Raw genomic sequence first — 25,369 nt, 5'->3', positions numbered from 1 at the left:
TGATTAGGTCTCTGATCAATACAGTATAATGTAGCACAATATATTGCAGTAGCACACAGGTACACAGTTAACATAATCCAGCTGAAGCGGAAGGTTCCTGAATGGCAGGGACTATATTTTCAGTGCAAACAATATTTAATGAATAAGCTCCTGTACAGCTAGACTGGACCAAACTGTGCACTGCATTAGGAACTGTACAAAACGTAGAGATGGAGCAGGATGTGGCATATAAACACAACCAGTTAAACTCATGAAGGTCTTCACCTAACACTTGTCCTAACACCTAATGCTCACAAGTGCTGAGGCCTGACTATAGAGCACGGTTGCATGCACATTGAGAACTGCAGTACAGAATGATTGACTCAGTATAGTCACACAGACCCACCCACGCCCACATGCATCCACATACACACACAGTGCACAGCTGCTGTACGGCCTGTCGTGGGAATGCAGTCTGGTAAGTGTGCGCGTATGTGTGCAGCAGTTGCTTCAGCACAGTAGAGGCACAGTTGCAGCGACTCTTCCTCCACTGGGAGCTGCCTGTTGTGATCTGGTGCAGCAGTGCTGCAAACACACAGATGTTTCCTTTTTTTTGGTTGCTAAACAAACCCCTGCGCAGGACCTGCTGCTGCCTGAGGTGCAGCGAGGGTTCTCTGAGGGTTTTCATAGCTTCTACGTTCATAGCTTCAAGCTCTGAGACGTTAATTTCTACGCAAATTGGCCATTTGGTGCAAGTTATTCACTTTTCAGGAGATATTTACTTTGCTCTGCTTTAGGCTTTAGCTCAGCTATAGCTGCTTTACTCGCATCTCTGGCAGGAAACCTTTCCACAAAAGTAAAGGAGTTTCTCAAAGTTCAATTATTTTTAATGAGGCTGGAGTCAGTTTCTCATTTGCCAGCTTCTTGTTCAGATATTCCCAGTTTTCAAGGCGAAACGGGAAAATTTGATGAGGTAGCTGGTGAATGAGGAGCTGACTTCAGCTTTGTGACTTTTTAGTGTTTGACAGTTTCTCGTTGCAGATTAAATACATCAGGAAAACAGCTGGAGTGACTATAAACGCAAATAAGTCCATTCAACTTAAATCTTTCTCTTTGCCTTTTCATTAGCTACTAGCTAGGTGAGATTCTTGTCTGAGTTCCTTTGGTGACCAGCAGTCTGGGTTAAAGGGTGAATTAGCAGTTCTACATTAACTCCAGCGATCAAGACCAGCGCAGTAAAAGAGAGCTGCATGTTGGAGCTGCATGTTGCTGACCCCTGGTATACAAGAAGCTTAAAAATGCAACCAATTTCTAAGACTGAACTTTGGAGGTAATTACTGCTGCATTATGTCTTTCATGATTTCTGCCTCCAGGTGTTGACTGGAAGCTTTTCCAGAGTGTGTTTAAGTTTTCTGTCGCTCTGGGTTATACCATTCCCTTTTTCAAACAGATGTGCTGGACTGCAATGTTAATGAAGTGCTTGGCCTTTGCTGAAGATAGTTCACTTATTAAAAAAAAAACTGAGAGTGCAAACGAAGAAAATTAAGAGAGTATTTTGCATTGCAGCAGTGAGTTCAGTGGCAAAGGAAAGAGAGTAATAATATCCCTGCAGATGTCTTTTTTTGCCTTGTGCATAATAGCTGACTGGAAATGAACCCCTTAACAAGAAAGGCCTGTCTGTATAACCTAAGAATCTATAACCTATAACACACCTCTATAACCTAAGAATAGCTCCATTAGTTTGCATTGAAGTCCCTGTAGTTACTGAATAATAAGCCTTTGTATGTAATAAGCCTGGATTGTTCCGGGGTAAAACCAGTGAACTGTGCTTTTGCACTGTACTGTATGAATGGCTAAGCCACACGCACTGCAGGTCTGGGTGGGTAAAGTGTGTCTCGTGGTTTGCTGGCTGCACTCCTTTAAACAGACATCTTTGTCCATAAAACGCCGACTCATAAACTCTGAGCAAACGGGGCTCAAGATGGCTGCAAGACTTGAGTCGGGAAAGCCTTGACAGGAAGTGGTAAAAAAAATGCAACAGTTTTTATCACCTGAGCTCATCCTTTTGGCCACACTTCACAGCAGGAGACAGGAAATGGTAGGACCTATAAAGAATGACGGCAAAGCATTTCCATAACTGTACTACACAGCACAGCAGCTGAAACATGAGCTGGCTTACTGTACAGTACTGTACGAGGCATCGGAGCCTCTTCAGTCTAAAAGAGACAGAAACGACCTGAGCCACTCTTTGCTTCACTTTCACTGGCAGGGTGGATGGAGGGGGAAGTGCTACTGTCCCTGACCTTTAAAGACCAAATAAACAAACCTGCATTTTGCCGGTTCACTTGTGTTTTATTTGTCCCTGTACATTCATTACATTCAAGAAATCGTGAAATGTGAAGCCTCTGCCGGTTTTGATTCAACAGGCTGTTGGGACGTTCTTCTCCTTTCTAAGTCACAGCAAATAGAGTGTTGCCCCCCAATAGAATAACCACACCCACCAACCCCGCTTTCACTGCCACATCTGTCTACAAGGGGGTTTTGCAGTGAACATCAATTGGGACGTAAACAAGACTAAATGCGCCGGGTTTCCAGCGAGTAATGTGTCAAGCCCTAAACTGTCTAGGACTGAGGTCTGGTTTACTACCCTGTTGCGGCGCCACAGCGGAATTCGATTTTGTGTAAAAATAAAAGAATCCTCCTTTGCAGTAAAGTGAAGCTCTGTAGATCGTTCAGCACAGTTTTAACAATAAACGGTCTTCAGCGCTAGAGTTTAAGGGCTAATTCACCCTTTAACCCTGAAGGTTGGCATGCAGACTGCTGGTCACCATAGCAACGCAGTCTCGCTGTCACAATTGGCCCCTCCCAGTCTTGTCCATGTGCTTCTTTGTTTTGGTTTTCTGTCCTGCCCTCTTGTTTCGTGACTCCGCCCCGATTGTCTCCACTTGTGATTCCACCTGTCCCTAATTTACCCTCATGTATTTAAGCCCTGTGTTTTCCCCTGTGTGGTTGCAGGTGTTTGTTTGGATGTATGTCTGATGCGTGTGTGCTGTTTGGATGCGTGTCTGATGCGTGTGTGCTGTTTGGATGCGTGTCTGATGCGTGTGTGCTGTTTGGATGCGTGTCTGATGCGTGTGTGCTGTTTGGATGCGTGTCTGATGCGTGTGTGCTGTTTGGATGCGTGTCTGATGCGTGTGTGCTGTTTGGATGCGTGTCTGATGCGTGTGTGCTGTTTGGATGCGTGTCTGATGCGTGTGTGCTGTTTGGATGCGTGTCTGATGCGTGTGTGCTGTTTGGATGCGTGTCTGATGCGTGTGTGCTGTTTGGATGCGTGTCTGATGCGTGTGTGCTGTTTGGATGCGTGTCTGATGCGTGTGTGCTGTTTGGATGCGTGTCTGATGCGTGTTTGTTCTGTTGGACCTGTTAGTCTGTTTTGAGGTTTCGTTATGTCTGATTCTCGTGCCCTTCGTGTTGGATATATGAACCTGGACTGTCATGGCCACGACCCTGGATGTGCGTCCGCCTACTCGCTACCTGTTACACTCGCCTAGCTAGATGCTAGCAAAAAGGAAAAGAAAGATTTAAGATGAACAGAATAATTTATAGACAAATGGACGTCTTTGCGTTTAGAATCACTCCAACTGTTTTCCTGATACATTTATTCTGCATCAAGAAAGTGTCAAACACTAAAAAGTCACAAAGATGAAGCTGCTCATTCTCCAGCTTCTTGGTCAAATTTTCCAGTTCCACCTTAAATGATGCAGCAGTTACATTATATTTGGGGGGGGGGGGTGTCAGGCACCGTCCGTAGCCAGTTGTTCAAGAGAGCGCAATTGGCCTCGCTCCCTCTGGGTGGGTAGGATGGCCCCCCCCTTCTCCCCATCACTCAATGCATCGCTAGTCATCGGAGTCTATTAGTTGACATAGCAGATCTGGCGGCTGGTGCTTTCCTCCCAGCGCGTTCGGCTGTCCAATGACGCGTGAGCGGCAGTTCAAAAAGAGACATTTGAAAAGAAGCACAGGTCTCGGAGGAAAGCCTGTGCTAGCCTTCACCTTCCTAGCAGCGATAGCATAGCGTGATTGGGGAGTCCTAATTAGCAGTAAATTGGTTAAAAATCCCCCCAAAAAATTTGCCACATTGATTTATCAGTCTACTCAGGCTTTAGCAGAGCTCAGTAACGCTGAGATTAATAACCGATCACATTGATTTATCAGTCTACTCAGGCTTTAGCAGAGCTCAGTAACGCTGAGATTAATAACCGATCACATTGATTTATCAGTCTACTCAGGCTTTAGCAGAGCTCAGTAACACTGAGATTAATAACCGATCACATTGATTTATCAGTCTACTCAGGCTTTAGCAGAGCTCAGTAACACTGAGATTAATAACCGATCACATTGATTTATCAGTCTACTCAGGCTTTAGCAGAGCTCAGTAACGCTGAGATTAATAACTGATCACATTGATTTATCAGTCTACTCAGGCTTTAGCAGAGCTCAGTAACGCTGAGATTAATAACTGATCACATTGATTTATCAGTCTACTCAGACTTTAGCAGAGCTCAGTAACACTGAGATTAATAACTGATCACATTGATTTATCAGTCTACTCAGGCTTTAGCAGAGCTCAGTAACGCTGAGATTAATAACTGATCACATTGATTTATCAGTCTACTCTGACTTTAGCAGAGCTCAGTAACACTGAGATTAATAACCGATCACATTGATTTATCAGTCTACTCAGGCTTTAGCAGAGCTCAGTAACTCAGAGATTAATAACTGATCACATTGATTTATCAGTCTACTCAGGCTTTAGCAGAGCTCAGTAACACTGAGATTAATAACCGATCACATTGATTTATCAGTCTACTCAGACTTTAGCAGAGCTCAGTAACACTGAGATTAATAACCGATCACATTGATTTATCAGTCTACTCAGGCTTTAGCAGAGCTCAGTAACGCTGAGATTAATAACCGATCACATTGATTTATCAGTCTACTCAGGCTTTAGCAGAGCTCAGTAACGCTGAGATTAATAACCGATCACATTGATTTATCAGTCTACTCAGGCTTTAGCAGAGCTCAGTAACGCTGAGATTAATAACTGATCACATTGATTTATCAGTCTACTCAGGCTTTAGCAGAGCTCAGTAACACTGAGATTAATAACCGATCACATTGATTTATCAGTCTACTCAGACTTTAGCAGAGCTCAGTAACGCTGAGATTAATAACTGATCACATTGATTTATCAGTCTACTCAGGCTTTAGCAGAGCTCAGTAACGCTGAGATTAATAACCGATCACATTGATTTATCAGTCTACTCAGGCTTTAGCAGAGCTCAGTAACGCTGAGATTAATAACCGATCACATTGATTTATCAGTCTACTCAGACTTTAGCGGAGCTCAGTAACGCTGAGATTAATAACTGATCACATTGATTTATCAGTCTACTCAGGCTTTAGCAGAGCTCAGTAACGCTAAGATTAATAACTGATCACATTGATTTATCAGTCTACTCAGGCTTTAGCAGAGCTCAGTAACACTGAGATTAATAACCGATCACATTGATTTATCAGTCTACTCAGGCTTTAGCAGAGCTCAGTAACGCTGAGATTAATAACCGATCACATTGATTTATCAGTCTACTCAGGCTTTAGCAGAGCTCAGTAACGCTGAGATTAATAACCGATCACATTGATTTATCAGTCTACTCAGGCTTTAGCAGAGCTCAGTAACACTGAGATTAATAACTGATCACATTGATTTATCAGTCTACTCAGGCTTTAGCAGAGCTCAGTAACGCTGAGATTAATAACCGATCACATTGATTTATCAGTCTACTCAGGCTTTAGCAGAGCTCAGTAACACTGAGATTAATAACTGATCACATTGATTTATCAGTCTACTCAGGCTTTAGCAGAGCTTAGTAATGCTGAGATTAATCACCGATCACATTGATTTATCAGTCTACTCAGGCTTTAGCAGAGCTCAGTAACACTGAGATTAATAACTGATCACATTGATTTATCAGTCTACTCAGGCTTTAGCAGAGCTCAGTAACACTGAGATTAATAACTGATCACATTGATTTATCAGTCTACTCAGGCTTTAGCAGAGCTCAGTAACGCTGAGGTTAATAACTGATCACATTGATTTATCAGTCTACTCAGGCTTTAGCAGAGCTCAGTAACACTGAGGTTAATAACCGATCACATTGATTTATCAGTCTACTCAGACTTTAGCAGAGCTCAGTAACACTGAGATTAATAACCGATCACATTGATTTATCAGTCTACTCAGGCTTTAGCAGAGCTCAGTAACGCTGAGATTAATAACCGATCACATTGATTTATCAGTCTACTCAGACTTTAGCAGAGCTCAGTAACGCTGAGATTAATAACCGATCACATTGATTTATCAGTCTACTCAGACTTTAGCAGAGCTCAGTAACGCTGAGATTAATAACCGATCACATTGATTTATCAGTCTACTCAGACTTTAGCAGAGCTCAGTAACGCTGAGATTAATAACCGATCACATTGATTTATCAGTCTACTCAGGCTTTAGCAGAACTCAGTAACGCTGAGATTAATAACTGATCACATTGATTTATCAGTCTACTCAGGCTTTAGCAGAGCTCAGTAACACTGAGATTAATAACCGATCACATTGATTTATCAGTCTACTCAGGCTTTAGCAGAGCTCAGTAACACTGAGATTAATAACCGATCACATTGATTTATCAGTCTACTCAGGCTTTAGCAGAGCTCAGTAACACTGAGATTAATAACCGATCACATTGATTTATCAGTCTACTCAGACTTTAGCAGAGCTCAGTAACGCTGAGATTAATAACTGATCACATTGATTTATCAGTCTACTCAGGCTTTAGCAGAGCTCAGTAACGCTGAGATTAATAACCGATCACATTGATTTATCAGTCTACTCAGACTTTAGCAGAGCTCAGTAACGCTAAGATTAATAACTGATCACATTGATTTATCAGTCTACTCAGGCTTTAGCAGAGCTCAGTAACGCTGAGATTAATAACTGATCACATTGATTTATCAGTCTACTCAGGCTTTAGCAGAGCTCAGTAACGCTGAGATTAATAACCGATCACATTGATTTATCAGTCTACTCAGACTTTAGCAGAGCTCAGTAACACTGAGATTAATAACCGATCACATTGATTTATCAGTCTACTCAGGCTTTAGCAGAGCTCAGTAACGCTGAGATTAATAACCGATCACATTGATTTATCAGTCTACTCAGGCTTTAGCAGAGCTCAGTAACGCTGAGATTAATAACTGATCACATTGATTTATCAGTCTACTCAGGCTTTAGCAGAGCTCAGTAACACTGAGATTAATAACCGATCACATTGATTTATCAGTCTACTCAGGCTTTAGCGGAGCTCAGTAACGCTGAGATTAATAACTGATCACATTGATTTATCAGTCTACTCAGGCTTTAGCAGAGCTCAGTAACGCTGAGATTAATAACCGATCACATTGATTTATCAGTCTACTCAGGCTTTAGCAGAGCTCAGTAACACTGAGATTAATAACCGATCACATTGATTTATCAGTCTACTCAGACTTTAGCAGAACTCAGTAACGCTGAGATTAATAACTGATCACATTGATTTATCAGTCTACTCAGGCTTTAGCAGAGCTCAGTAACGCTGAGATTAATAACCGATCACATTGATTTATCAGTCTACTCAGGCTTTAGCAGAGCTCAGTAACACTGAGATTAATAACCGATCACATTGATTTATCAGTCTACTCAGACTTTAGCAGAGCTCAGTAACGCTGAGATTAATAACTGATCACATTGATTTATCAGTCTACTCAGACTTTAGCAGAGCTCAGTAACGCTAAGATTAATAACTGATCACATTGATTTATCAGTCTACTCAGACTTTAGCAGAGCTCAGTAACACTGAGATTAATAACTGATCACATTGATTTATCAGTCTACTCAGGCTTTAGCAGAGCTCAGTAACGCTGAGATTAATAACCGATCACATTGATTTATCAGTCTACTCAGGCTTTAGCAGAGCTCAGTAACGCTGAGATTAATAACCGATCACATTGATTTATCAGTCTACTCAGGCTTTAGCAGAGCTCAGTAACGCTGAGATTAATAACCGATCACATTGATTTATCAGTCTACTCAGGCTTTAGCAGAGCTCAGTAACACTGAGATTAATAACTGATCACATTGATTTATCAGTCTACTCAGACTTTAGCAGAGCTCAGTAACACTGAGATTAATAACCGATCACATTGATTTATCAGTCTACTCAGGCTTTAGCAGAGCTCAGTAACACTGAGATTAATAACCGATCACATTGATTTATCAGTCTACTCAGGCTTTGGTTGGATCTTCAGGGTTTGCAAAGAAGCCAATCTTCTTCTTCTTCTTCTTCTTCTTTTTTCAGCTGCTCCCTTTAGGGGTCTCCACAGCGGATCATCTGCCTCCATCTCGCCCTATCCACTGCCTCCTCTACTTTCACACCAACCATCTCCATGCCCACCTTCACTACATCCATAAACCTTCTCTGAGGTCTACCTCTTCTCCTTCTGCCCGGCAGCTCCATCTCCAACATTCTTTGTCCAATATATCCACTATTCCTCCTCAACACATGTCCAAACCATCTCAACCTGGCCTCTCTGGCTTTATCTCCAAACTGCTCCACCTTCACCGTCCCTCTGATCTGCTCATTTCTAATCTTGTCCATCCTTGTCACTCCCAACGAAAATCTCAGCATCTTCATCTCCGCCACCTCCAGCTCAGCCTCCTGTCTTTTAGACAGAGCCACAGTCTCCAAACCAAACATCATAGCAGGACGCACTGCTGTCTTGTAGACCTTCCCTTTCACTCTTGCTGCTGTCCTTCTGTCACATTGAATAGAAGCCAATAATTAAAATAATTAATTTCCCCTAAATTCTTCAGTTAACATTACTAGCCTAGCTTTTTATTCTCCTCATCTTTCAATTTGTAATCAGCGAGTTTCTGAAGTGATAAACAGATTCAGAGTTTAATAACTCATGTTAAAAGCTTCATATAGGGAGCTGTAAATGAGTAATGTGTAATAACAGAGTTGTTTATATGCATTCTATGGTATTGCTCAGCTACATGACGCTATACAGTCTCACAACGCTGTGGTCCACTCAGACATTTTTGAATCATACCCAGCAGTTCGATGACGAGCCCCCACATGTATTCTGCCCAATCAACCCCCAGGAAGACTGCCAATGAGAATCTTCTCATTTGAATATACTGTCAACAGCCAGAAAATGAGCCTTTCTTCACAAATGACAAAACTCTAGGTTAAAACACACTATACACTAAATTAAAGGGGTTTCCCCAACTCATCACAGATGCCTTTCAAAGAGCACACAGAAGGATATTACACTAAGAAAAATTCAGATTCCTTTATTGATCCCAGGGGGAAATTGCAGTTGTTACATTTGCAGCCATTTATGTAAAAATAAACACTTTACTAATAATTTAAGACAATATATAGAATTTACAGTATGTACACCAGATTTAAGTACTCAACAGTATGTACACCAGATTTAAGTACTCAACAGTATGTACACCAGATTTAAGTACTCCAAAACAGTACTTAAAAACAGTAAAATAGTAATGATTTATAAGTGATAATAAATAGTATAAGTTGAGTCATAGTATAGTCTATAATAATATTCAATAAAGTAATAAAATAAACTTCTTAGGCTGTTGGCCTTGCTCTGTTTGGGTCGGTGGGATGGTCCCCCCTCTTAACGGTTTCCTCCAAGCGTGTTGAGCTGTCCGAAGCTGTTTCCTGCTAACTAGCCCTGGGTACTCTACACAACTGTCAAAGTCATAACAGATCATAGACACACTTGTTAATTCACACTTCCCGACTTATTTTTGCTGATTTTTATGGCGACTGAAAAAATGTCCATGGCCTGCTAAACAACCACACTGCACATCAACTTTTCACTCAACTGAACCAAACAGGCCCCAAAACACACGTGACCTAAAAGGTGCAGATTAAACACGGAGGTACAACAGCTTGATGCTGTCATTGTATGTGCCACCACTTTCACAACCTGAAAGAAACGAGAAAAACACCTTTGGGTGGGGTCCTGGGTGGGACAACGTGGTCAGCGTGGTCTGAACAGGCTGCGGAGGGAGTTAGAGGTGAGTAGCACAGTACATATTAAAATTTCCCTTCCACCTTAAACAGCACAGCAGCGCTGGACGTGTACTAGTGCCAGAGTGTAGCTGCTGCATCAGATTCGAATAAGACGCTTTGTACACTAAGCAACAGTTAAAGTTAAACCAGCTTGCAATTTATTTAACATTAACTGCGTTTTTACAGTAGCTACAAATACATGCATGTGACACTGTACTGGCTTGGGTTCTGGCCCAAAGTGTTGTTTTCAACGCGGACTGTTCTAGATTAATTTTACAGCCGGTAAATTATTAAAGTAGCTATTGCCGCTGGAGCTTCAGTGCTGAACCAGCCACCTGGCGTGCTGTGAGAAGACGGGATGCTGTGCTAGAGATGGGGGAGTGGGGAACCATGGACAGAGAGTGTTGGGGGGAGCATGAGGCTCAGCTGTGGCAGACAGCTGCAGGAGCCTTAACTAAGAAACTGAAAGACAATCTGAGCAGCAATGTGCCCACTCATGCTGGAAGTGCCGTGTCATCCTGGGCTGAGGACCCCTCATAATTAACATGAGAATACTTAGATATACATCACATACTAGCAGGGTAAGAATGCAGCTGAAGGTAGAGGTTCAACTGAATCAACTCCACAGTCACTTATCATAACATTTAATAGAGTGTGTGCTCATTTTTTGGGCAAAAACTAAAATTCTTAGGATTTAAAATGTAAAAATTGTGTAAATAGGTAACATTTGTCTGTGATGGACTGGTGACCTGTCCAGGGTGTATTCTGCCTGTACTCTGCCCAATGACTGCTGGGATAGACTCCTGCTCCTGTGTTAACATTTGTGTTTTCAGTGTATTATAGTGGCTAAACGAGGATTAGAGCTAGGCCTTCTATTCTGGCCATTAATGTCAAAACCTGGCCCAAAAAATGAGAAAGAAATTTGGACCAAAAAAAAAAAATAATGATACCCCCCTTTTGAGCTACTAATAGCATGTTAGTGCTAAGCTAACAGCAATTCACATTAACATGTTTTGGATGTTCTAGATTACACTCACAAGACATTTTTAGCTCCATACTTTATTTACAACTTGTAACAGACATGTTAACATATAGTTTACCTCGTAACAGTCTTACAGTAACCACTGACTGAAACCTGGTTAGACTACAGCTTGAATTCACAGTCGCTGACGTTTCTACAACTGCCAGCTCTGCTTAATGCAAAAGAAACCAGACTGATTCCGCTTTCAGGTGCTAATTATCTTAGCAGGTACTCTAACATGTAAGGCCTTCAGTTCAGCTCCTGAAGGCCTAACCAATGGGAGATCTCCATTAGTTGTATCTACTGAGAGATGATGCTTAAATAAAATCCTGACTGGACAATTTTTTATGGGTGTTTCAAGAATTTCGCCCAAAATAAACAAAAATGACAGACATTAGATCTTTTCTGAAGGCCTGGGAGGCCTCGAGGGTTCCGCAATGTTGTGTGTTCAGATATCAGTCTGAATAGTAGCTAAATATTTTGAGGTAAATAAAAGAAAAGTATACTCCCCAACACGTACCCACACAAACACACTCACACCCATGAGTTCATCTAATAAAGAGTTAAACACCCATCACTTCCTGCCCAAACTGTTTTGTCACAGTGTCACCGCTGAGCGTAGCATGAGCTCGGCTTCAAAAGTTCTGAGGCCGAACTTTAATTCTGATTCATGTAAATACAGTAAGCAGGAGGAAGCTTATTTACAGGCCTCATTGACTCTGTCTTCATTACAGTTCAAACATACTCTGGGTAAAGACGGGCTTTTTGCTGTTCATGTTGGCGTCCAGTCAAAGGCATTGGCAAGCTGCCCAACGCTATGAGTTCTCCTGTTCAGTTCTGCCTAAAGATCCATGTTACCATTTATCACACAGGGTTATGGACATCCTCCTTCTGTATTTACAGTGAACTGCTGTCAGATTGGAGAAGTAAAGAAAAATGTGGTTTTGCCATGAATGGAGCTAAAAATAGAATGGAAGGAAACCTCACATGTGACCATTTACAGGAATTCAAGCATAATTCAGGTTTCGGTAGTTCAGAAAGAAACATTTTAAGTATCAGTTGTGAGTCTGGGGAAGGGGGTGCTTTTGCTGCTGCCACTGAGACTACAAGGCTTTTTGTCAGAGGAAGGTAACTTCCTCATGCAGCGCTGCCATTTAACACTGACATAAACAAGTCACTGAAGATGTCATCTACTGTTATGAGTTCAGTAATATAACAGTGGTATGCTACGGGTTATTGCTATGACAGATGTCTTAATGTTAGATCAGTCATAAAGGCTAGCAAACCTCAGCCTATTATATCAGCTGTAATGGCATCAAACATCATGACATCAGTCTTCGCAATGACTAGTAATAGCAACATGACACACACGTTATATTACTGAACACAACCTGACATTTCGGGCATCTGGTTAGGATGCCTCCTGGATGCCTCCCTCGGGAGGTGTCACAGGCAAGTCCACCTGGGAGGAGACCCTGGGGAAGACCCCACCTGGGAGCGCCTCGGAATCCCCCTTGGAGAGCTGGTGGAAGTGGCTGGGGAAAGGGAGGTCTGGGCATCATTGCTTAGGATGCTGCCCCCGCAACCCAAACCCCGGAGCAGCGGAAGATAATGGATGGATGGATGGATGGATGGATGGATGGATGGATGGATGGATGGATGGATGGATGGATGGATGGATGGACAACCTGACATCTCATGACAGCACATGACGTCTGCTGTGATATGTTTATGGCATGCTTACGTCAATGTTGTGTAGCAGGGTCACCAAACTAATTGTACTTACTTTGCAAACTGAACTGAACTTGAATAGCTCAATACACAATGACGCTCACAGCACATACGGAATTATAGAATCAGTGGGTGTGATTCACATTTTGTGAATTAAATGGCTCATGGTGGTTAGAGACTCTCAGGAAATCATAATATTAAAGAATTTGTAATATCTACTTTTATATATTAAACTGATAAGCAAGATAAAGACAAAGACAGAACATGTTGTCCACCTGCGGTTTTCAGAAAACTGAAAATTGAAAATGTTGGTCAGTTTGTTTCATTGTTCTTCCGTTTGTGGACGATTCTCTTGTGGACATGTGGACGATTCTCTACCTCTTACCAAAGCAACCATTAAAAAGCTCATCTACAGCATGTCATTCCTCGTTTGTTTGTTTGAAGTGTATGTTTTCCTTATGACAAGAAGCCAACCAACATAAAAAATGAAAAACTATAATTTACTGTAACACTATTCATTCATTCGTTCATTTGTTCACTCATTCTTTGAGGGCTATATTGCTACTGCACAGTTAAAGACTGTAGCCATGTGTCAAAGCAGTGCGCTGGCAACCCTCTAGCTCTTAATCAATGGTCAGTTTCTGACCACAGAGCTGCTCTTGTCTGGATGTTTTGGGTGGGGGTCCACTCTCAACCTAGCAGTTATACTGAAAATCCAAGCAACACTGCAGTTTCTGATACACTCATACCATCTATGATCATGATCTAGTCTAGGATCTATGAGATAAAATAAAGATAAAATGGACATACAGTGAATCTATGAGGTGAAAAAAGGCCAGTGAGTTAAAGTCCAAGGTAGGTGTGCCTTGAAGAACAAGAAGAGCCATTTTGTCCTTTCAGTAAAGATTTAATGTAAAGATTAAATGTATCAAGAAACCAACAAGGAGGGATTATAAGCGCAAAGTTAGTTTGTCTCCAAATTATTGATGTCCGTCTTAAATCTTTCTCTTTGCCATTTAATTAGCTGCTAGCTAGTCAAGATTGTTGCTATGGTGACCAGTAGTCTGTGTGCCAACCTTTATGGTTAAAGGGGGATTAGCAGTTAAATATTAGCTACACCGTTTTATGACCACTTATTATTAGAACTGTGTTAGAAAGATCAACAGAACAAAGGATGAGTGTTTTTCATTTTCACCTAAAAAATCTAATTCTGCAGTAAAAGAGCCGCATGCAGATCCAGAGCCACGTTACTGACCCCTGTCCTGGCCCTTTCACCAGGTGTAGTAGCCTCACTGACATCGACGGCTCGTCAGGCTACTTGGAAAATCAGATGAGTCACTATCATCAGTAAATGCTTCCAGTGTGAACTGTCCTCATGCAGACACTCGTTATAATGCTGATATTACTTTCTAGTGCAACACCTTCTGCTCTACTGTTGCATGAAACTAAAACCAAGCAGAAGAACTGCCTGTTGCATATGAGGAACAACAGTAACAGCCGCTCTGTGCTAGAACAGAAAATCCGACTGATACCGCTGATTCTTTCCAGTTGATCAGGGTGAATCAATGAGAGAAAAGGACTGTAGTCTGAACAAACCCTTAAACCCCGTCCTCTCTAAAGGACATGCCTCCCTTAGCAGCACAAATATTACTGAGTCTATGTTGTGATCTGTGCATCTTACCTTTTACTGAATGTTTAAAAAAACAGAAAACTCTTTCACATTTTCAGGTGAGAGTTATTTTCATTACTAGTCACACGCAATGACATAACAGCTGTGTTGTGAAGAAGTCAGAGACCACCAGTCATTTACTTCGTTTCCAGTCAAAACGGTCAGTAAGACCCTGCTTCTACCTGAGAAGCACCGAAGGTTTTCTGAGGGTTTTATTTGGTTTGTACATGACAGTGAAAAATATTTAACATCTAGGCAAAAAGGCCAGTAAGTAAAAGCCATAAATTTTTCAGATATTTCTGAGAAGATCAGATATGAGACAATCCACCTGTATAAGAAAACAAAAAGAAGAGTTCTAAAAAGGGTTACAAATGATGAAAAGAGAAAATGTGACTTCTTGGACAAACTTTCTTACCCATGTACAGCTATAAGGCTCTACAACGAGTCTTCTTACTGCAGAGGAGGTACTGATCTCCTGCTGTCTGAACTGTGCTGAACCACATCACTCTCTGATTCATACACACTGTGCAGTATATAATTACTACTGTAATGACACTTTCGCTATGCACTTTACACTGTAATATTGATGCAACTCTGAGTCTTATGTCTATAATGATGAGATTATGTCTATAATCATTGTTCTTTTACATTTACAGCATTTAGCAGACACTACACGGCAATACAAGCTCGGCTTGACCCGCCACCCTTCAAGGTGCATGGAAGACAAGTGTGGAGAACGTTCTCTGTACTGGAGCCCAGGTGGTGGAATGAACTCCCACTGGCTGTCTGAACAGCAGAGTCTCTCACGGTCTTCAAACGTAGACTGATGATGAGCACTGAATTATATGCTGCACTTATATATATTTTATTGTATTGCACTGTGTATTGTAGTTTACTATACTGTAGTTTACTGTACTGTAGTTTACTGTACTGTAGTTTACTGTATTGTAGTTTATTGTATTGTATTGTAGTTTACTGTACTGTAGTTTACTGTAGTGTATTGTAGTTTACTATACTGTAGTTTACTGTACTGTAGTTTACTGTATTGTATTGTACAGCACAGAGTTCTGTGTTCAGCTCTTCCTTCTCTCTCTGTATCAGTGACTGTGTTTCTATCAGTATCTGAGCTCAGGACCATCTTTCTCGCTTTAACCTACTGGTAACTAGCAGAGAGACTTTCTCTAGACAGACGAAGCTCTTCCTGTATGTCGCTCTGGATCAGAGCGTCTGCTAAACGCTGTAAATGTAAATACAACACACTACAACACACTACAATACACTACACTACAATATAACACACTACACTACATTACATTACAACACAAAACATAAATGCAGTACAATACATTACAATCAATACTTAACTCAATGCTCATTTAAGTGCTGTGTAAAGAGACGGTCTTCAGTCTTTGTTTGAGGACCACGAGAGACTCTGCTGTTCGGACAGCCAGTGGGAGTCCATTCCCCCACCTGGGCTCCAGTACAGAGAACAGTCTCCACGCTGGTCTCCCACGCGCCTTGAAGGATGGCGGGTCAAGCCGAGCCGTACTCGAAGCTCGAAGGGCTCGTGGTTCAGTTCCAGATTTCACCCTTGCCATCAAGTCTGTAGGGGCTGGTCCATTTCTGGCTTTGTAGGCCAGAATTAGGGTTTTAATCTGATGCAGCTACAGGAAGCCAGTGAAGGGAGCGCAGCAGTGGGGTGACGTGGCTGAACTTGGGCAGATTGAAGACGAGCCGTGCTGCCGCATTCTGGATGAGCTGCAGAGGCTTGATGGTCTGCATGGGAAGACCAGCCAAGAGCGAGTCGCAGTGGTCAAGCCTTGAGATGACCAGAGACTGCACTAGCACCTGGGTGCCTCTCCGGTGAGGAAGGGTCGGATCCTTCGGATGTTGTACAGTAGAAACCTCGTGGTGTGAGTCCAGAACGATAACTGGCCATCCAGTTACCCCATAGCAGTCAGTGCCTGCTATCATGTAAATACAACAAATCTGTCCCATATGTCATGTAAATATGCAAACATATGTAAATACTTTAACGTATGTCTAGGTTTATTTCCATTTTCTATTTTATGAATGGTAAGTTTTTGTGCAATTATACTGTATATCAATTTCCCTTCGGGATCAATAAAATTGTATTTATCTATTCATCTATCTATCTATTTACAATTATACAAGACCTGGACCACCAGAACTGCCTCCATCAGATAAACTGAACATAAAGTTTCCATCTGGGAGAGAGAGGAGAAAATCAAGCTCCACTGTTGCTTCAGATTAGAAAAAAATCCACAGGGGTTTCTGTCCATCCTTCCACTGTGAGAAGACAGATCTGAAAGGATGTGTGGACAAAAGAAGAACAATGGACTGACCACCCAAAAGTCCAGACCCCAACATCACTGAATGTGTTTGGATTACTCGGATCATCAGAAGCAGAAAATGCAACCGACTTAAAAAAAACTGAAAATGAGTCTCCTGAAAAGATTAGAAGCTGCATTAAAGCCAAAGAGTGGACATGATAAGTACTGAAAATATTCACATTTTGTTTATATTAATTTTTGTTAGTAATTTTCTGTTAAATATGTGCTTTCTGATCATTTTTCTGACACTGAAAAATGAATCATTTGTACTTTACGATCATCATTGATTGGGATTTCCACCAATAAAGGTCTCTGACTGGCACAGTACACTCTCAGAAATAAAGGCACTAATCTGTCACTGGGGCCGTTCCCCTCTTGTCACTGGGGTGGTTCCCTCAAGGGTCAGGGAACATAACCGTAATCATAACCCATTAAAATGATATTTTGTAAGCTGTACTGACTCCACACACCCCGTCTCTTAAAACCACTGCTGTAGCTTTGAGGGAACATTTATTTATTATTTATATCGTGATGAATGAAAAATGTCCCTGCAAAGAACCTTCATTTCTAACAGAGTATGTCACACGTTTGGACATGGTAAGTCACACAAGTATGAAATGTATGCTTTTATTGACAGTTTTAAATCTGTACTTCTAACTTTTTTCAATTTCTAAATCTTAAAAAAATGTAAATGCAAAATGTACATTTTTCTTTCTTTCTGCAAATCCGGACGGGCACACGTCCCATTTAAATGATGACATCTCCTCTTCTACTTCCATACATGTGTATGCGCATCAGGAATTCTGCAGAATTCCCCTGCTTGCTTCCTGAGCAATGACTCAGAAATGTTTGCTACAAAACTGCTTTAGTTTTCACTGGTGATTCACTGCGACTTTAGCAGGCTGAGGCATTAAGACCGCATCAAGACCAACAGACAGCCAGTAAATTAAACAAAAGCGGATCTGACCTGCTGAACTAAAAAGTGAATTATAGGAACAGAAAGCATTGACCTGCTCTTTGGTAATTACACAGAAGTCTCATGGTTTCTTTTCCCAGTTTGACCCTGAAAATGTAAACATGCACTAAGAAGAAACTGCAAAGTCACACTTTCCTCCCGAATCTCTCACTTCCATTCATTAAGCTCTGAAGCAACTCGTACATACTTGCAAATGAAACTGGAATTCTCATCGTTCTGACCTTTATTTTCTGTTCTCATACTGCTGGTACATAATGTTGATGATGGTAGAACAATGCTAAATGTAAAGAAATATGTTTTCTTTGGACGCTACCTGGTCTTATAACACCCTGTACGTACCTCTACGCCACAAATAGCTTTAAAAATACATTTTAGGCAAAAACCTTTTCAAAACTGTCCTAAAACAGTGTTTCAGACATCAGACAGCGCGTTTAGAACAATCTATCATTTAAATCAAATCAAATCAAATCAAATCATGTTTATTGTCACATCACAAGTGCAAAAGTGAGTGAAAATCATACGAGCCTGAATACAAAAATATATAAGATAAAAATACATACACATTTAAATATATACACAAATACACAGTATACGGAGTAATATACCATATAACACATGAACAACACACACACACACACGCACACACACGCACACACACACACGCGCACACACACACACACACACAGGCACGCACACACGCACACACGCACACACACACACACACAGGCACGCACACACGCACACACACACACACACACACACGCACGCACACAGGCACGCACACACGCACACACACAGGCACGCACACACGCACACACACGCACGCACACAGGCACGCACACACACACGCACACACACACACACACACGCACGCACGCACACACGCACGCACACACACACACACACACACACACATCTACGCCACTGCTCCTTCTGGGTCGCAGGGGGTGCTGGAGCCCATATCTGAACAGCAGCTGTTCTTTATTTTGTGAAAATTTAACAATGGAAGCTCCAAAATGGATTTGAATCAAATTTGTGTACATTTCCTTACAATAAAACTAAAGAACGTTTTTGCCTGGAAAGTTGCTACTTTGGATTGTTTTCTGGACAGAAATGTTCTATTGTTTCCAATCCGTTAAACTAAGCAAATAAACAGAAGCTGTGCACCACATTTTGCAGGTATCTCTGAAGATCTCTGAAGATCGTTTGCGTTAACTTCACACTTAATCAACGAAACATGTCATCTTAGTGGGGATGTTGGAATGACTGTACAGTCACTTCCTGATGAGGTGTCTGCCGAGGCATTCTGGATTCACACTTCTCAATATTATACAGCACTCTCCGTCATTATGGACTCACCTACAGCTCTGTTCATCATTGTGGACACTTCATTATTGTTTTCTTCATTAGTCACAGCTTCCTAATAATTAGGTGAACTCTATACAGCTGCAGTCAGAGGTGGGAAGCAGTTAGTTACAGTTACTCAAGTACATGTAAGTAGAATATTGGTGGATATGTGTACTTTGCCGAGTATTTTCCAATCATAAAACTTTTATTTCTACTCAATTTTACATTTTAGCCATTTGTATATATTTACTAACTCCTTTTTATGTCTTTAATTCCATTATGTCTAGTTTATGAGTGTTTTGTGGCCACTCTGACTTTGCATTTAATTTTAAATCAAAAGAATCCCAAAGAAGAGATGAATCAAGCTGTACAGTCTTCAGGTCCTGTGCTGACAGACGCTGGATTTACTGAAGTTCCACTGCAGTTCTTTAACTTACTCTGTAATTAAGGAGCTTTTTGACCCAATATTTTCATACTTTAACTCAAGTTGGTTTTTGGGGAAGCACTTTTGACTTTACTCGAGTCATTATTTCCCCCAAGTATTACTGCTTTTACTTGGTTATGGGTTTAGGCTACTCTACCCTATATAGGCACCTCTGCCTATAGAGAAAAAGCATCAAAATACAATCATTTTATGCATCTAGCTTCAACTAAACTGCTCTTATGCTAAAGACAACAGCGACGCCACACTTTTGAACAGTAGCCATCATCGTGAAAGGGTTAACTGAATAACTGTTGTGGGCACAGCGACCCAAAGACAAACACAAAGCATCTTCAGTCATAACCCACACATCTGAGGGTTTGTACTTCAGCTAGCCACAAACCTTCGTTGGCACAGCAGTAGCAGCATTTCAACATTCTTGATAGATTTCTTCCCATGTGCTTCAAGATCCGCCAACATTTCTGACCGACATAAATTTGACCAAGAACCAGAGCCACACTGTTCACAACAACTTCTAAACATCAAAATAAGTGTGTTTATGCCAGAAATGGGCCCACTGAGAAGTTTCTTAGGAAACACAAACATTAAAAAGTAAACATCTGGCACAAAGCTGCTGGCATTCACAAATCAAACAGGTGTGGTATTCTTCCATCAGCACCTACCTGTACAGAGCCATGCCCAGGAGCCGCTAGCAGCTGCACAGATCCTGCAACGACACAAAAACAAAAACAAAACATTACGCGCACTTTACCAATGTCACGATATGAAACCATGTGCTGATGATGTGCTTTAGTCTGAAGCTACTGTATGGGCAGCAGTGGTTTTGGCTATAAGGGATGTAAGGCTGTTAAGTCCAGTGGAGCATATAGTGAATGTAGCAGTTTTTCATGGAACATCTGTGTGTTCTGTCTTTAGACTGAGTTTGGTGGAATTCCCCTAATGGTGACCAGCCCATGTTCCACAGCAGAGAAAGCCCACACTTTAAGACCCTTGTGCTTTGTGCCATTGAGTCTGCTATGAGCTTGGAAATGGGCAAATAAAATGGGAAAAACAATCAGGGAGATTCATACGTATGGCACTGCACAGCGAACAAAACCTTTTCAGAAACAGGAAAACATGGAAAGCTCTGAGCAAGGAGTGATGCAGAACAGAGGGCAGCGGCTTGTCCATGACCTAAAAGAGGCTTTAATATGCGATTTGCCATGTTGTGTAATATCCTGCGCATAACATATGCCGTATGGAAACACGTCATACAACAACTAAAACACACAACTCTTGAATGCCTTTCATAGCCACTGATTATATATATATATATAGGCTAACAACTACAGTTGTCACCAATCTTGCTTTCTTCTTCATAAATGCAAAAAACAATCTTTCAAGTATTCAGCCCAATGCCCTCACAGTTTTACAAAAGCTCTTCCCACCTTCAAGATACATCATCAGAAAGGAATTTTCTCAGTCTTTAACCTGAAAAAGCTCACTGTAAAGGCTACTGCTGCACCACTGGAGGAGGTGAGGAGGCCATGTTTACAGATGTAGTGATGGCTACATTTGTCATTATGGTCACAGTGTCCCTTTAAATGCCTGTCTCTTTAATAAACTTAAGGATCCGACAGCAGAGAATGTTCTCACGGACATGTTCAACATCTCTCTGAGCACTGCAGTCGTTCCAACGTGCTTCAAATCCACCATCATCATCCCTGTGCTGAAGAAGTCTCCAGTGTCCTGCCTCAATGACTACTGTCTCGTTGCCCTCACTCCCATCATCATGAAGTGCTTGGAGAGGCTTGTCATGAGGCACATTAAAGACCAGCTTCCTCCTTCACTGGACCAACCGCTCAACAGACCACGCCATCTCCATCACACTCCACCTGGCTCTGACCCACCTGAACAATGAGGACACCTACGTCAGAATGCTGTTCATAGACTTCAGTTCAGCATTCAACACCATCATTCCTCAGCAGCTGATTGGAAACCTGAACACCTCCCTCTGTAACTGGATCCTGGAATTCCTGACTGAGAGACCTCAGCTAGTCAGGATGGGTAAGAACATCTCCAGCACCACCACACTGAGCACCGGTGTCCCTCAGGGCTGTGTGCTCAGTCCACTGCTGTTCACTCTACTGACTCACGAATGAACTGCAAAGTGCAGCTCAAACCACATCATCAAGTTCGCTGATGACACGACTGTGGTGGGTCTGATCAGCAAGAACGAGGAGTCAGCGTACAGAGAGGAGGTGCAGCGGCTAACGGACTGGAGCGGAGCCAACAACCTGTCTCTGAATGTGGACAAAACTAAGGAGATGGTTGTTGACTTCCGAAGAGTGCGAGGTGACTGAAGAAGGCTCATCTCCCCCCTCCCATCCTCACCATGTTCTACAGGGGGACTGTGGAGAGCATCCTGAGCAGCTGCATCATCACCTGGTTTGGGAATTGCACCGCATCAGACCACAAGACCCTACAACATATAGTGAGGACAGCTAAGATCATCGGGGTCTCTCTCCCCTCTATCATGGACATCTACACCACACGTTGTAACCGGAAAGCCACCAGCATTGTGGACGACCCCATCCATCCCCATCCACGGAGCATCCGTGCCACCACTGCCAGACTCTGCAACAGCTTTATTCCTCAAACAATCAGGTTCTTAAACTTACAAGGACTGAGCTACCCCCCCCCCCCCCCCCCCCCCCCCCCCCCCCCCCCCCCCCCTCCTTACACACACACACACACACACACACACACAAACACACCTCTTTTGCTGCTCTATTCGCACCTTCTGGATCATTTCTGCTACTCTGTGTTTTCACTGTTTACTCTGGTTTTTCTACCTCAGTAACTCAGTGTTTCTGTCTGTCGTCTGACTGCGTGACTCTCAGATCACAGCAGGTTCATATCTCTGCTCCTTATTCCACGACCTGAATGTCCAGAAATGTGTCGGTGCTGCGCTGTCCTGTCCATTTACTGTGTCTAGTGTCTGTTTAATTTATCGTATTTATTGTTTCTAGTTTTTTTTGTTTGCACACGACGTCTGCGCGTTCACACTTTGTACTTTTGTTCCACTTGTACAGAGATGGACTGACAATAAAAGCCTCTTGACTTGACTTGACTTAAAATATCTGTAGGTGGCATACGGTTGAAATATTAACCTTCTGGGTTAAATCTGATATTTCTACATACACTATACGGGCAAAAGTATTGGGACACCTACACATTACACCTACAGGAGCTTTTCTAACATCCCATTCTAAATCCACTGATATTGAGTTGGTCCCCCTTTTGTAACTATAACACCTTCCACTCTCCTGGGAAGCTTTCTACAAGGAATAAAGAGGGGTTGGAAAATGACCATGAAAACTATGTTATATTAACAATGTTTTTGGTACAGAAACGCACACAAATGTTGTAAATGGATCTCAGGAAAAAAATCGGGCTGCTTGAAAACATTGGTTTGTGCAATCACACAGTGGGTTAGCCAGTTCCAGAGATTCTGCAATGGGCTCCGCCTTTGATTGTTTCTTGCATACTTTTACAAAAATCCCCTCAGATACATATTATCCCTGCCTTGGGGCTTCCCACCAAACTCCTGGAGCTGTTCATGCTTGTGATGGGCATGAGGAGGTATTAGAGGGTCAGCAGGACAGGGCAATAAGATGAAAAAGATGAGAGAGACTTGTGATAAATAGTGTCACCCCCTCTAGAAACAATAGGTAAAGCTGTCAGAGCACATATCTGAATGCGGATAAAGCGGGCGCAACGTTTGGCAGGTGAAGGGAAAGATGTCAGAGCACATCCCGTGCCTCAGAAGCCCAGGAAACGCCACAGATATATTAAGTGAGATTTAAGTTCTCCTATTGTCCGCCGTCCGTTCCGAAGCTCCTTTATTACCTACAGAAAAAATGTCTTTGAAACCTGAGCGCTTGGCAGGGTATATGAGCCTCTCCCTGCGCTGAATCACAGATGTGAGGGCGCTTTCAAAGAAGGCACTTGATTCAGTAATGAATGGGAGGATGAGGTTTAGTTCCTCTGCTTCACATGTACAAAGGTTGCTGGAAGTAAACACAATGAGTCATCTTATCAATTCACTGTTATACAGTGCAAGCTGTCTTTAAAGTTTTAGTGCAGTCTTTTCAACCTAACCTCTATCTGCTGCATCAGCAGAATACGGGTGATTATCATTTACAGTAATTTCCCTGTTTTTCATAAAAGAACAGAAAACCAGACTTCAGCATCTGCCCACTGGCTTCCAGTATAAACGGAAGTGTAGTGCTGTTGTGTCGACAAGTCTCTGATCGGTCAACAAGTCAGGAACACAGCCTCTGATTGGTCAACAGACTCAACCCATGGTGTCAGTGGATGGCTAACAGTCATGCTAACCTCAACAATAACTCTTTTCAGTGTGGAGGAATGGAAAAGTAATCACAGAAGACATTTAATGCTGGATTTGTCATTATGGATTTATTTTTCTTCAAAAAGGCAGTGCAGTTCAGGGCTGGATTACAAAGCTTCTGAAAGGGATACATTCATTAAAATGGCACCACGCTCCCCTTCTGTGAAACAATGAAAGTAAGTCTCTAGCCTGCAGCATTCCTGAGATTTATTCTTAAACGTATGGGGACCTTTGAAGTCGTACACCATTGAAATACTGTGTTACAATAGTTTAGAGATGATGTTTTGGCCTGAAACACCATATATTCACAGTGGAGGGTACATGTGGGGGAAACTGATTTCATATTTATTTCATATTTACCATCATCGATGTTACTTATTAAAACTCAGAGGACTCCTGGGGCTTCACTAGTTGTTTTGGATAGCAAACAAAATGGCTATTTTTGAGTCATGGACATTGCAACCCCTGGTTCCTATCACTACCACTGTAAAGAAATCTGAGTCAGCAAGCTTCTCTTCAGTGAACCACTTCAGATTAAACAACCCTGAATGTCTCTGTTACAAGTACAGGAAAGCATGCACATATTACAGCCTGTAAAACACAATAAAACTACTGTCTGTAAGCTACAGGTGTGGCAGACAGAGCTCAGGCTGACAGACCCTGCTGAATTCCTTGACTGCGATACACTTGGTCATATTAGCTGTCGGTTATAGTCGTTTAGCAGCTATATGAACACAGTTAGATCACCGTTGTGAAATGAACTCCCACAGACTTCCTCCAGCTTTAGTGATTTCGGCCATGCCCACACATTGATCGCTTCCGATCAGAAATGCTGATTGAACAAGATGTGGTTTTCTGCTCTACCTACAAGGCCTATGCACAGTGTGTATGTGTGTGACTGCTGACTCATAATCATATGCTTGTATACCTCTGCCTCGTCGTTAACCTTAGGGGGTGGGCTAGCCCATGGAGGTTCCCACACTTCAGCAGTCTGCAGCCTGACCTGTTGCTTTTGCTCTGGGGAGGGAGGTGGGGGGCAGAGCTCAACTGACGTCCGAGGCTATCACTTTACGGTTCTCTGTAACACTCTGAAACACATACGCGAGCAGGGGAATTTCTCCATGAGAGCAACAGCAAATGAGAACAATACTGATCATGACAATGCTTTTGGTCAAAACGGCCCCGTAACGGATGTTAGAACAAGTGCTGCACAGCTCAAACAACTGCTAGCCCTTTAGAGAGGCTGTAAATAACAACA

General features: G+C 42.1%; 1 protein-coding gene across 1 annotated transcript in view; it reads right to left on the bottom strand.

Annotated features, from left to right (window-relative positions):
* The window catches only part of ccnd2a (cyclin D2, a), a 295,442-nt gene that overhangs the window by 80,985 nt on the left and 189,088 nt on the right, over window positions 1-25,369 (bottom strand). The window contains exon 2 of the mRNA XM_037540635.1: window positions 20,381-20,424. The gene's annotated coding sequence lies outside the window, so the exon portion shown is untranslated. The remainder of the gene's footprint in view (window positions 1-20,380; window positions 20,425-25,369) is intronic.

The sequence above is a fragment of the Pygocentrus nattereri genome, chromosome 8, assembly GCF_015220715.1.
Source record: "Pygocentrus nattereri isolate fPygNat1 chromosome 8, fPygNat1.pri, whole genome shotgun sequence".
NCBI classification, from domain to species: domain Eukaryota; kingdom Metazoa; phylum Chordata; class Actinopteri; order Characiformes; family Serrasalmidae; genus Pygocentrus; species Pygocentrus nattereri.
This window is presented reverse-complemented; position numbering and strand designations above follow the sequence as displayed.